Raw genomic sequence first — 14,013 nt, 5'->3', positions numbered from 1 at the left:
ACAACTCAAGCGAGTAGGACTGATACCCCCTTGGTATTTGTCAAGAGTTTATTCCCTACCCCCATACCAAGCTTATGATAAATGATTATTAAAGTACATTATCTATTTTCTAAGGATTTAGTACATAAAAGCCATGGGAATGCATAAAATTACTTCCAGAAAGAGTATAGGGAAAGAAAGGGCCAAATGGCCCGAGGTTGTCCCTCTCCGCATGGTATTTCCTATTTATCATAACTTGGAGCATTTGTATTGGACCTGCCTGTGTTTACGTCATCTTTGGCTTTCAAATGTTTGTAGAACACAAAATATTCTTTCTTTTTTATTTTTATTGAAGTAGAGTTGATTTACAATACGGTGTTAGTTTCAGGTACACAGCAAAGTGATTCAGTTATACATAAATATATATTATATTCTGTTTTCAGATTCTGTTCCATTAAAGGTTATTACAAGATACTGAATATCTTGCTATGCTATACAGCAAATCCTTGCTGTTTATTTTATATATGGTAGGAACGCAAAGTATTCCTAACCTAGGATATTGTAATGGTATCATAGTATTATAAATTGTTATCATATGGACTTTTCTATCAATCAGCATTTTAATAAATACCAAATTTCTATCAATAGAAAGCAGTAATCTTATTCTAGTTACTCTTCAGAGTCAAAGAGATATATAGGTATTGAGGTTTTGCCACAGCAAAGCAATTTTTGGTTAAATATTAGGGTTTTCTAAACTATAAGAAATATTTGAAAAGGAGCAGCGGGGAGGGTCCTGGGTGCTGATGGCTACCGAGCAAATTGCTTATTAGCAGGGTAGGTAACATAATGTTAGAAGAGAAAGAGTGTGAAGAACAGATTTCCTTCCTAACACTATTTCAGTCTTCTGTCTCTATATTGCCAACAGTAAGCAGAGTACCTAGAGCACAGGAGTCATTCACCAAATGTTTTGGGATGACTGACTTTTAGGAAAAGGAAAACTACCCTAAACTTCAGTTATTTCATTTACTGAGCCCATGTCTGTGTGACTGAATGAAAAGTGAAAATTCCAGTCATCATCCGGTTGTTAAATATTTAGGAAAATTTCCATGGTCAAATGAGATTGGGCAATACTGAGTTAAATTATATTTAGTAGGAGTCCTTTTATCAAGGCAGAATTTCTTAGCTCTAATAAACGTTATCAGTTTGTTTGTTTGTTTGTTTGTTTGCAGTACGTGGGCCTCTCACTGTTGTGGCCTCTCCCGTTGTGGATCACATGCTCCGGACGTGCAGGCTCAGAGGCCATGGCTCACGGGCCCAGCCGCTCCGCAGCATGTGGGATCCTCCCGGACCGGGGCACGAACCCGTGTCCCCTGCATCGGCAGGCAGACTCTCAACCACTGCGCCACCAGGGAAGCCCCGTTATCAGTCTTTTAACTTCCGTGAATATAGAATCCTTGTTTCACAAAACACCAGTAAACATCGTAAATAACACTGGTATTCAACAGGACATGAGTTTGGAAACACCGCTCTAAAAGGTCCTGCCCTATAAAGACCCAATATACTACTGTAGTAGGGAAGAACAATTAACAAATTTATCTACTTATGCTTAAAAGTGAGGGGCAAAAACTATGCTAGTTTCATTTACAATCTAATATGAATGAGTTTTTGGATTCTGGATTATTCAGATATTGTTGCAATAAGCTTGCAGAGCAAACAATCTCCAATCTCAGACACATATAACAACCACAATTTACTTCTCGTTTATGCGTCTCTGGATGGTCTGGGACCATTTGACTTCAAGCAGTAGGTCAAATGCAGGCGTGTCCCAAGTGTTTCTAATTCAGGAACCCAGGCTAAAAAGCGGTGGCTACTATGGGTGTGCTTTTCTCGTGGGATAGAACACGAGCACAAAATTGCTATCAGACATTTGCCAAACCTCCTAAGCCTTAGTTCAGAACTGGTACACTATCGCTTTTACTGTGTTCCATTAGCCAAAGCAAGTCTAATGGCTAAGCTCAACATCAACAGGTCAGGGAAATATACTCTGCCCACAGTGAAGCCAGACAACGACAGAGAGGGAGGAACCATGGTGGGCAAACAGTATTTACCGCACTGTCCGTAAATTCAAATCCTAAGTGTAACCGTGTGTGGGAATTCAACCATACTTCTATTTTCTTAAAACACAAATATCCTATTTAATAATAATTCAAATAGACAAATGATTAGACTTGACAATAGGAATATAGACTCCATTTCTATTCTTTATTCTTCTTGCTGCCCCGTACAAGTCAGTATTCAGTATTTCTGTGTGCTAATCCACGGGAGTTAGCGTGTTAGGACATTTTCTAGTTGTTTCTTCAGTATGTATCTTGAACACCAACACCACAGTCAACTTTTTACATAAGAACAATGAGTAGTGTATACATTTTGTATGTAGCATAACAAACTACCACCAACAGCTTAAAACACATGTTTATCATCTCATAGACAATGTTCAGACACAGATTAGCAGGGCCTCTGCGAGGCTATGATCAAGGCCTGGGTTCTCCTCTGCAAGCTTGGCTGGGAAAGGATCTGCTTCCAGGCTCACTCAGGTTGTTGGCAGAATTCATGTGCCTGTGGTCACAGGACTCATGGCATCTTGCTCCTTCAAAGCCATCAAGGAGAGCAAGACCCAAGAGCAATTTTGCTAGCAATTCTGCTAGCAAGACAGAGCCTTATATAACATAATGTAATCCCAGGTGTGCTAGCCCATCACCTTTGTCATATTCTATTGCCTATACACAAGGAGTAGGGATTATATAAAGGCATAAGCACCAGGACATAGAGATTATGGGGATCACCTTCAAGTCTGTCCCTTGTAACGAGAAATCTAAAAAATATATTATTCGTGTCCTACTTTATCCCAACTTTGCCCACCTTCTCTCAGTGGTGAGTCCTTCTCCATCATGTTCTAGAATTGCATTTATTGAGATGAACCCACATTCACTGGACAGTTCTATTTTACTTTGTATTTTAAGATCTTTTCGGGGTAGGAAACTGGCCTATGCTATTCAGTGACTGAGTGTAGTCAGTGTCATTAAAACCAGAATGGCCAAGAAATCATTCCAGCCAGAAAAGACCCAAGCACCAATTATTAGACTGTCATGCTTTATGTTTGTGCCTGATGTGACCAACATAAGTCAACTGGTTATACATGGAAACGCAGCCACTGACTGACAAGAACTACAGCATATGACTCATGCTGTGCCTAGCTAGAGCCAAAGCAGTTAGTCAATTCCAAAAGTATAAACATCAATCAAATAAACGGTTTGGCAGCCTAAATATTTAACAACCCAGTGATGACTGGAATTTTCACTTTTCATTCAGTCACACAGACATGGTCTCAGTAAAAGAAATAACTGAAGTTTAGTTTTCCTTTTCCTTAAATTCAGCCATCCCAAAACATTTGGTGAATGCCTCCCACGCTCTAGGTACTCTGCTTATTGTTGGCAATATAGAGACAGAAGACTGAAATAGTGTTAAGAAGGAAATCTATTCTTCACACTCTTTCTCTTCTAACATTATTTACTACCCTGCTAATAAGCAATTTGCTCAGTAGCCATCAACACCCAGGGCCCAGGGACCCTCCCCGCTGCTCCTTTTCAAATATTTCTTATAGTTTAGAAAACCCTAATACTTAACCAAAAATTGCTTTGCTGTGGCAAAACCTCAATACCTATATATCTCTTTGACTCTGAAGAGTAACTAGAATAAGATTACCGCTTTCTATTGATAGAAATTTGGTATTTATTGAAATATTGATAGAAAAATCCATATGATAAAAATTTATTACTATGACACCCATTATAATATCCCAGGTTAAGAATACTTTGTGTTCTACAAATACTTGAAAGCCAAAGATCACTTAAAACAAACACAATCAGGTCCAATACAAATGCTCCAAGTTACGATAAACAGGAAATACCACACAGAGAGAGACAACTTCAGACCACTTGGCCCTTGCTTTACCTACGTTCTTTCTGGAAGTAATTTTATACATTACCATGGCTTTTATGTACTAAATCCTTAGAGACCAAATAGATGACTAACTTACTTTAATAATAATTTATGATAAGCTTGGTTTGGGGATGGGGAATAAACTCTTGACACATCCCAAGGACGCATCTGTTCTTAAAGCCCCTTTATTCTCAAGGACTCCTTTATTCTAATGTGATGGTTCCTGAACAAACCTCCCTTTTCAAGGATACTTTTTTCAAACACAATCAATAATCTACAATCAACTTTGTAATCTCTTTGGAAACCAGGACCTTTCCAGCTTTGGAGTTTTGAAGATAAAATGCACCGCTGGATTCCTACAGGACAAAGATTTAAATTTTTCAATTTGTTGGTTATTAATCAGGTTACTAATAGTACTCTGGTGTTTGATAGATAATAAGAAGCCAAAATATAGCTTTTAAAATTATTAGTTTTAGTAACAGAATGTTACTCAGTAATACAAAGGAGTGAACTATGGACACATGCAATGACATGGATGGATCTCAAGATAATTATGCTGGTGAAAGAAACAAGATTTTAAAAAAACATATTGTATTACTCTACATAAAATTAAAAAAAATAAAATGCATTGTTATAGGCAAAAAAATAAAATAAAATTACTGGTTTTAGAATTCCAGAGTTGAAATGAGTTTTAAAGCACATCTGGTCCTGCCCCCCCCAGAGCTTGGATCTCTTTAGCAACATCTGTAACAAGGCGTTGTCCAAACCCTGCCCCCAAAGCCCCAGCAATGGGGAGCTCCCTACCTTGGGACAGAGATCATTCTGTCTTCTTATACCACCTTAAAAATGTTTTCCTTATTCTGAGTCAACTCTTCTGTTCTGTAGCTTTAATCCTTGATCCCAGTTATAGCCCTTTAAGTCTCATTGGATAAACCTAATCCCTTCGTTTGACAGTCCTCCAAATATGTGAAATCCCCTACCATGTCTTCAACACTCTCTTCCAAAGATGCTTGCTTCCTTGAATCATTCTTCATAGAACATGATTTTGGTTCTATCACCACCCTGGTTTCTAATCTCTGTATCAGTGGATTTCAACCAGGATTTTGTAACACAATCATTCTTGTGATCACTAAGAAAAGAAAGGGTAAATTGCTGGGACTTCCCTGGTGGGCCAGTGGTTAAGACTTCACACTCCCAATGCAGGGGGCCCAGGTTCGATCCCTCGTCAGGGGACTAGATCCCACATGCCGCAACTAAGAGTCTGCATGCTGCAACTAAAAGATCCTGCATGCCACATGCACAACTAAAGATCCCATATGCCACAACTAAGACCCGGTGCAGCTAGATAGATAGACAGATACCAGATGTTAAATTATAGAAGAGAAAAGAAAAGAAAAGAAAAGAAAAGGGGAGGGGAGGGGAGGGGAGGGGAGGGAAAAGAAAAGGTAAATTTCTATAGCAACTACACTCAGAACTAAGGATAACTTACTTTATACGTTATTTTGTGCCACAGACTTGGAAGAAACTAAAAATACCCAGGTGAGTATTTTCCTCCTGTGAATCTCATAAACCACATGATCCATGGTGGATTAAACGATCAGAACCATTGCTTTAAATACACTCCAGTTTATCTACAGTCTTTGAAAAGTGTAGCAGCCAGAACTGAATGAAAAACCAAGAGGTAGGTTAGCTAGGACAATACAGACTTGTTCATTAAATGAAAATTTTCTCCTCTTCCTACTGCTACCTGCCCTTCAGGACTCAGCTAAAGTCTTACCTCTTATATGAAACCCTTCAACTGGCAGAGATAAATTTTGAAGTCCCTATTACTCAGCCATAAAAAGAAATGAAATTGAGTTATTTGTAGTGAGGTGGATGGACGTAGAGTCTGTCATACAGAGTGAAGTAAGTCAGAAAGAGAAAAATAAATACCGTATGCTAACACATGTATATATGGAATCTAAAAAAAAAATGGTTATGAAGAACGTAGGGGCAGGAGAGGAATAAAGACGCAGACGTAAGGAATGGACTTGAGGACACAGGGAGGGGGAAGGGTAAGCTGGGATGAAGTGAGAGAGTGGCATGGACTTATGTATACTAACAAATGTAAAATAGATAGCTAGTGGGAAACAGCCGCATAGCATGGGGAGATCAGCTTGATGTTTTGTGACCACCTAGAAGGGTGGGATAGGGAGGGTGGGAGGGAGATGCAAGGGGGAGGAGATGTGGGGATATATGTATATGTATAGCTGATTCACTCTGTGAAACTAACACACCATTGTAAAGCAACTGTACTCCAATAAAGATGTTAAAAAAATAAAATAAAATAAATTTAAAGTAAAAAAAAAAATTTTTTTGAATTCCTAAAGTGCGTCCTTTGGGTGCAGGACTAACCTAGACTCCAAGGTCCTCTACTTCCAGCCATCATGTGTCCTTGGACAGAGTTCTTAACCCCTCCTGAGCTCAACTTCCTAAGGCTTAACATGGGAGTTCTTCTACCTAACCAGGCAGCTCTCAATTTCTTTTTTTTTTTTTTTTTTAAATGTATTCTTAAGTGTTTTATTGTTTTTGATACAATTTTTTTTGTTTGTTTTAGATCTTTTCTTTTTTTTTTTTATTTTACAAATTTAATCAGTTATACATATACATATGTTCCCATATCCCCTCTCTTTTGCGTCTCCCTCCCACCCTCCCTATCCCACCCCTCCAGGCGGTCACAAAGAACCGAGCTGATCTCCCTGTGCTATGCGGCTGCTTCCCACTAGCCATCTACCTTACGTTTGGTAGTGTATATATGCCCATGCCGCTCCTTCACTTTGTCACAGCTTACCCTTCCCCCTCCCCATATCCTCAAGTCCATGCTCTAGTAGGTCTGTGTCTTTATTCCTGTCTTACCCCTATGTTCTTGATGACATTTTTTTCTTAAATTCCATATATATGTGTCAGCATACAGTATTTGTCTTTCTCTTTCTGACTTACTTCACTCTGTATGACAGACTCTAGGTCCATCCACCTCATTACAAATAGCTCAATTTCATTTCTTTTTATGGCTGAGTAATATTCCATTGTATATATGTGCCACATCTTCTTTATCCATTCATCCGATGATGGACACTTAGGTTGTTTCCATCTCCGGGCTATTGTAAATAGGGCTGCTATGAACATTTTGGTACATGTCTCTTTTTGAATTATGGTTTTCTCAGGGTATATGCCCAGTAGTGGGATTGCTGGGTCATATGGTAGTTCTATTTGTAGTTTTTTAAGGAACCTCCATACCGTTCTCCATAGTGGCTGTACCAATTCACATTCCCACCAGCAGTGCAAGAGTGTTCCCTTTTTTCCACACCCTCTCCAGCATTTATTGTTTCTAGATTTCTTGATAATGGCCATTCTGACTGGTGTGAGATGATATCTCATTGTAGTTTTGATTTGCATTTCTCTAATGATTAGTGATGTTGAGCATCCTTTCATGTGTTTGTTGGCAGTCTGTATATCTTCTGTGGAGAAATGTCTATTTAGGTCTTCTGCCCATTTTGGGATTGGGTTGTTTGTTTTTTTGCTATTGAGCTGCATGAGCTGCTTATAAATTTTGGAGATTAATCCTTTGTCAGTTGCTTCATTTGCAAATATTTTCTCCCATTCTGAGGGTTGTCTTTTCGTCTTGTTTATGGTTTCCTTTGCTGTGCAAAAGCTTTGAAGTTTCATTAGGTCCCATGTGTTTATTTTTGTCTTTATTTCCATTTCTCTAGGAGGTGGGTCAAAAAGGATCTTGCTGTGATTTATGTCATAGAGTGTTCTGCCTATGTTTTCCTCTAGGAGTTTGATAGTGTCTGGCCTTACATTTAGGTCTTTAATCCATTTTGAGCTAATTTTTGTGTATGGTGTTAGGGAGTGATCTAATCTCATACTTTTACATGTCCCTGTCCAGTTTTCCCAGCACCACTTATTGAAGAGACTGTCCTTTCTCCACTGTACATTCCTGCCTCCTTTATCAAAGATAAGGTGACCATATGTGCGTGGGTTTATCTCTGGGCTTTCTATCCTGTTCCATTGATCTATCTTTCTGTTTTTGTGCCAGTACCATACTGTCTTGATTACTGTAGCTTTGTAGTATAGTCTGAAGTCAGGGAGCCTGATTCCTCCAGCTCCGTTTTTCGTTCTCAAGATTGCTTTGGCTATTCGGGGTCTTTTGTGTTTCCATACAAATTGTGAAATTTTTTGTTCTAGTTCTGTGAAAAATGCCATTGGTAGTTTGATAGGTATTGCATTGAATCTGTAGATTGCTTTGGGTAGTAGAGTCATTTTCACAATGTTGATTCTTCCAATCCAAGAACATGGTACATCGCTCCATCTATTTGTATCATCTTTAATTTCTTTCATCAGTGTCTTATAATTTTCTGCATACAGGTCTTTTGTCTCCTTAGGTAGGTTTATTCCTAGATATTTTATTCTTTTTGTTGCAATGGTAAATGGGAGTGTTTCCTTGATTTCACTTTCAGATTTTTCATCATTAGTATATAGGAATGCCAGAGATTTCTGTGCATTAATTTTGTATCCTGCAACTTTACCAAATTCATTGATTAGCTCTAGTAGTTTTCTGGTAGCATCTTTAGGATTCTCTATGTATAGTATCATGTCATCTGCAAACAGTGACAGCTTTACTTCTTCTTTTCCCATTTGGATTCCTTTTATTTCCTTTTCTTCTCTGATTGCTGTGGCTAAAACTTCCAAAACTATGTTGAATAAGAGTGGTGAGAGTGGGCAACCTTCTCTTGTTCCTGATCTTAGTGGAAATGGTTTCAGTTTTTCACCATTGAGGACGATGCTGGCTGTGGGTTTGTCATATATGGCCTTTATTATGTTGAGGAAAGTTCCCTCTATGCCTACTTTCTGCAGGGTTTTTATCATAAATGGGTGTTGAATTTTGTCAAAAGCTTTCTCTGCATCTATTGAGATGATCATATGGTTTTTCTCCTTCAGTTTGTTAATATGGTGTATCACATTGATTGATTTGCGTATATTGAAGAATCCTTGCATTCCTGGAATAAACCCCACTTGATCATGGTGTATGATCCTTTTAATGTGCTGTTGGATTCTGTTTGCTAGTATTTTGTTGAGGATTTTTGCATCTATGTTCATCAGTGATATTGGCCTGTAGTTTTCTTTCTTTGTGACATCCTTGTCTGGTTTTGGTATCAAGGTGATGGTGGCCTCATAGAATGAGTTTGGGAGTGTTCCTCCCTCTGCTATATTTTGGAAGAGTTTGAGAAGGATAGGTGTTAGCTCTTCTCTAAATGCTTGATAGAATTCGCCTGTGAAGCCATCTGGTCCTGGGCTTTTGTTTGTTGGAAGATTTTTAATCACAGTTTCAATTTCAGTGCTTGTGATTGGTCTGTTCATATTTTCTATTTCTTCCTGATTCAGTCTTGGCAGGTTGTGCATTTCTAAGAATTTGTCCATTTCTTCCAGGTTGTCCATTTTATTGGCATAGAGTTGCTTATAGTAATCTCTCATGATCTTTTGTATTTCTGCAGTGTCAGTTGTTACTTCTCCTTTTTCATTTCTAATTCTATTGATTTGAGTCTTCTCCCTTTTTTTCTTGATGAGTCTGGCTAATGGTTTATCAATTTTGTTTATCTTCTCAAAGAACCAGCTTTTAGTTTTATTGATCTTTGCTATCGTTTCCTTCATTTCTTTTTCATTTATTTCTGATCTGATTTTTATGATTTCTTTCCTTCTGCTAACTTTGGGATGTTTTTGTTCTTCTTTCTCTAATTGCTTTAGGTGCAAGGTTAGGTTGTTTATTCGAGATATTTCCTGTTTCTTAAGGTGGGATTGTATTGCCATAAACTTCCCTCTTAGAACTGCTTTTGCTGCATCCCATAGGTTTTGGGTCGTCGTGTCTCCATTGTCATTTGTTTCTAGGTATTTTTTAATTTCCTCTTTGATTTCTTCAGTGATCACTTCGTTATTAAGTAGTGTATTGTTTAGCCTCCATGTGTTTGTATGTTTTACAGCTCTTTTCCTGTAATTGATATCTAGTCTCATAGCATTGTGGTCGGAAAAGATACTTGATACAATTTCAATTTTCTTAAATTTACCAAGGCTTGATTTGTGACCCAAGATATGATCTATCCTGGAGAATGTTCCATGAGCACTTGAGAAAAATGTGTATTCTGTTGTTTTTGGATGGAATGTCCTATAAATATCAATTAAGTCCATCTTGTTTAATGTATCATTTAAAGCTTGTGTTTCCTTATTTATTTTCATTTTGGATGACCTGTCCATTGGTGAAACTGGGGTGTTAAAGTCCCCTACTATGATTGTGTTACTGTCGATTTCTCCTTTTATGGCTGTTAATATTTCCCTTATGTATTGAGGTGCTCCTATGTTTGGTGCATAAATATTTACAATTGTTATATCTTCTTCTTGGATTGATCCCTTGATCATTATGTAGTGTCCTTCTTTGTCTCTTCTAGTAGTCTTTATTTTAAAGTCTATTTTGTCTGATATGAGAATTGCTACACCAGCTTTCTTTTGGTTTCCATTTGCATGGAATATCTTTTTCCATCCCCTTACTTTCAGTCTGTATGTGTCTCTAGGTCTGAAGTGGGTCTCTTGTAGACAGCATATATATGGGTCTTGTTTTTGTATCCATTCAGCCAGTCTGTGTCTTTTGGTGGGAGCATTTAGTCCATTTACATTTAAGGTAATTATTGATATGTATGTTCCTATTCCCATTTTCTTAATTGTTTTGGGTTCGTTATTGTAGTTCTTTTCCTTCTGTTGTGTTTCTTGCCTAGAGAAGTTCCTTTAGCATTTGTTGTAAAGCTGGTTTGGTGGTGCTGAACTCTCTCAGCTTTTGCTTGTCTGTAAAGGTTTTAATTTCTCCATCAAATCTGAATGAGATCCTTGCTGGGTAGAGTAATCTTGGTTGCAGGTTTTTCTCCTTCATCACTTTAAGTATGTCCTGCCACTCCCTTCTGGCTTGTAGAGTTTCTGCTGAGAGATCAGCTGTTATCCTGATGGGGATTCCCTTGTGTGTTATTTGTTGTTTTTGCCTTGCTGCTTTTAATATGATTTCTTTGTGTTTAATTTTTGACAGTTTGATTAATATGTGTCTTGGTGTATTTCTCCTTGGATTTATTCTGTATGGGACTCTCTGTGCCTCCTGGACTTGATTAACTATTTCCTTTCCCATATTAGGGAAGTTTTCAACTATAATCTCTTCAAATATTTTCTCAGTCCCTTTCTTTTTCTCTTCTTCTTCTGGAACCCCTATAATTCGAATGTTGGTGCGTTTAATGTTGTCCCAGAGGTCTCTGAGACTGTCCTCTGTTCTTTTCATTCTTTTTTCTTTATTTTGCTCTGCAGCAGTTATTTCCACTATTTTATCTTCCACCTCACTTATCCGTTCTTCTGCCTCAGTTATTCTGCTATTGATCCCATCTAGAGTATTTTTTATTTCATTTATTGTGTTTTTAATCGATGCTTGATTCGTCTTTAGTTCTTCTAGGTCCTTGTTAACTGTTTCTTGCATTTTGTCTATTCTATTTCCAAGATTTTGGATCATCTTTACCATCATTATTCTGAATTCTTTTTCAGATAGACTGCCTATTACCTCTTCATTTGTTAGGTCTGGTGGGTTTTTATCTTGCTCCTTCTCCTGCTGTGTGTTTTTCTGTCTTCTCATTTTGCTTATGTTACTGTGTTTGGGGTCTCCTTTTTGCAGGCTGCAGGTTCGTAGTTCCCGTTGTTTTTGGTGTCTGTCCCCAGTGGCTAAGGTTGGTTTAGTGGGTTGTGTAGGCTTCTTGGTGGAGGGGACTACTGCCTGTGTTCTGGTGGATGAGGCTGGATCTTGTCTTTCTGGTGGGCAGGTCCACGTCTGGTGGTGTGTTTTGGGGTGTTTGCGGACTTTTTATGATTTGAGGCAGCCTCTCTGCTAATGGGTGGCGTTGTGTTCCTGTCTTGCTAGTTGTTTTGCATAGGGTGTCCAGCACTGTAGCTTGCTGGTCGTTGAGTGAAGCTGGGTGCTGGTGTTGAGATGGAGATCTCTGGAAGATTTTCGCCGTTTGATATTATGTGGAGCTGGGAGGTCTCTTGTGGACCAGTGTCCTGAAGTTGGCTCTCCCACCTCAGAGGCACAGCACTGACTCCTGGCTCCTCAATTTGGGATGATATGTTGTCTATTCATGTATTCCACAGATTCAGGGTACATGAAGTTGATTGTGGAGCTTTAATCCGCTGCTTCTGAGGCTGCTGGGAGAGGTTTCCCTTTCTCTTCTTTGTTCTCACAGCTCCTGGGTCTCAGCTTTGGATTTGGCCCCGCCTCTGCGTAGGTCGCCGGAGGGCGTCTGTTCTTCGCTCAGACAGGACAGGGTTAAAGGAGCAGCCTCTTCGGGGACTCTGGCTCACTCAGGCCGGGCGAGAGGGAGGGGCACGGAGTGCGGGGCGAGCCTGCAGCGGCAGAGGTCGGCGTGATGTTGCACCAGCCCGAGGCGTGCCGTGCGTTCTCCCAGGGAAGCCGCCCCTGGATCCCGGGACCCCGGCAGTGGCAGGCTGCACAGGCTCCCAGAAGGGCGGTGTGGACAGTGACCTGCGCTCGCACACAGGCTTCTTGGCGGCGGCAGCAGCAGCCCCAGCGTCCCACGCCCGTCTCTGGGCTCCGCGCTTTCAGCCGCGACTCGCGCCCTTCTCTGGAGCTCCTTTACGCAGCGCTCTTAATCCCCTCTCCTCGCGCACCAGGAAACCAAGAGGGAAGAAAAAGTCTCCTGCCTCTTAGGCAGCTCCAGAGTTTTCCCGGACTCCCTCCCGGCTAGCTGTGGCACATTAGCCCCCTTTAGGCTGAGTTCTCGCCGCCAGCCCCAGTCCTCTCCCTGCGCTCTGACCGAAGCCCGAGCCTCAGCTCCAGCGCCGCCCGCCCCGGCGGGGGAGCAGACAAGCCTCTCGGGCTGGTGAGTGCCGCTCGGCACCGCTCCTCTGTGCGGGAATCTCTCTGCTTTGCCCTATCCAGGTATGTGGGGAGTTTCTTGCCTTTTGGGAGGTCTGGGGTCTTCTGCCAGCGTTCAGTAGGTGTTCTGTAGGAGTTGTTCCACGTGTAGCTGTATTTCTGGTGTATCTGTAGCTCTCAATTTCTTAACACAGTACTCGATAATGTTAATTCATTGTCTTTCCTCTAGTCTGCTCTAAACCTTGCTCGGAACATTGAACTGCTAAGCTCCAAATATAGGGTACATCCAGAATTATGGGCCCAGAAAAGAAGAGATTGCTCAAAGAAACTGAAATTTTCAGTTTCTTACTGAAATAAGAGTCAACATAACATTATTGCAATGGCCATCTGTGGAAATCATCCTTGTATATTACCCACAGTTAAAGATGACTCGTGACATAAGACAAAGGTGCCATCCCAAAACGTTCTCTGCAATACATCAGTCCAAATAGTAACTATCATCAGATGATCCAAACTTACCACAAGCACTGTCTTGAAGAAATATAATAACAAAAGCCTCTAGTTTACAGTAACATTATTGTCCACAAGACTGCTACTCTAATTGTAGATAATGTTGGCTTCTATGACAGACGTCCTTGGATTGGAGATGGGCAATTCATCAAGTTATCACTCAAGAATATTCAGTTCCTCTCCTCAAACCTGGGACTCAATGAGTAACCTTCTCACCTGTAATATAACAGCCCAAGCATATACATAGAAAGGCGAGTGTGCCTGGTGTGGGGAGCTGATGCCAGCCACACTCTCCCACTGCCAATTAATACATCATCACTCCAGTTTGCACATCGGTCTCCTGGGGGCTTTGTGCAAGTGAATTGATTCCTCAGCCTAATCCCCTCTGGGAAAATGAACTGAGTTCTGTTCTTGAAAAGCTGAGCGATACAATCTGTGCTATCAAGACTCCCACACTGGCAGTGACTCTAAATGCCCTGGATCCTATAACGACAATACCTACATGTTGGTGCCTCATCAATCATGCAGGAGGTGCGTACCTTGCAACCCCTTTTCCCCCCACCAGACCCTCCTCT

Source organism: Mesoplodon densirostris, chromosome 4, assembly GCF_025265405.1.
Source record: "Mesoplodon densirostris isolate mMesDen1 chromosome 4, mMesDen1 primary haplotype, whole genome shotgun sequence".
NCBI lineage: Eukaryota > Metazoa > Chordata > Mammalia > Artiodactyla > Ziphiidae > Mesoplodon > Mesoplodon densirostris.
Note: the sequence above shows the minus strand (reverse complement) of the source record.